Source organism: Thermobia domestica, chromosome 13 (genome assembly GCF_964235325.1).
Source record: "Thermobia domestica chromosome 13, izTheDome1.hap1.1, whole genome shotgun sequence".
NCBI classification, from domain to species: Eukaryota; Metazoa; Arthropoda; class Insecta; order Zygentoma; family Lepismatidae; genus Thermobia; species Thermobia domestica.
The window spans coordinates 194,626,778-194,627,679 of NC_137466.1; positions in this window are offsets into that span (position 1 = coordinate 194,626,778).

Consider the following 902-nt stretch of genomic DNA (forward strand, 5'->3'; position numbering starts at 1 on the left):
GGAGTTATATCATTAGGCATTCAAACGGTTCAAATATTAGCAACTACACATTAATATCATTTATTACTTTTATATTGTAGATTTACAATGCGATCCAAAAGTTAGGGATAGTTTTGCCCAGTTCAACCACAGGAACAATCTGTTCAAAACATGCCAGGTTCCACTTGATGTCTAACCATTGTTTAGTATCTTTTCCAATCAATCATGTCACTGCTGATAGAAATATACTCTGAGCAAATTGTTTGGTCCCGTATTGTGAGAGCTTCTATAAGCCCCTTCGCAGACTACGACACTTCGTGTGTTGAAGACGTGCGACAGGCCGTGTTGTCGTGTCGCTGATATTAGACACACATCCGCGACGTGACAAACGCTAGATCTTACTTCACATCACATGAGAATGTGGCACTTTTTCTAAAGCCAGAACAAGGGGACCATGTATTTTATATAATTTGCAATATGAAATTTTTAAATTGCCATAATACTAAACAATCTATTATATTCTTTTACGACAAAGTGCAAGCATATCAATAAGGAGTACGTATGTAGCCTGGAGTTCGTTGTTCCCTTTGAGCCCGGACTAAATCCAGGTCCTAGTCAGTATATTGCAAAATCCGGCACTGACTGCATGAGATATTACTTTCATGCCACGCCGTCTCTCCTTAAAAATGTCCTTATGGAGTGCCACAAGGCATCAGCGTTATGCCTAACTGCTTATAAAATATTATTTTTCTTATTTTCGTACAATACACATATTAAACTCACAAAACATATAAGAAATAACAAAATGTTTTAAAATTACATATTGGCCTGGGAGATCGCAGTTTGCGAATGTGTAAATTATATTTGAGAATATCTAGTCATTTCTCTTATTTTTTTAAAGTCTAATTTGAAATAGTAAAATT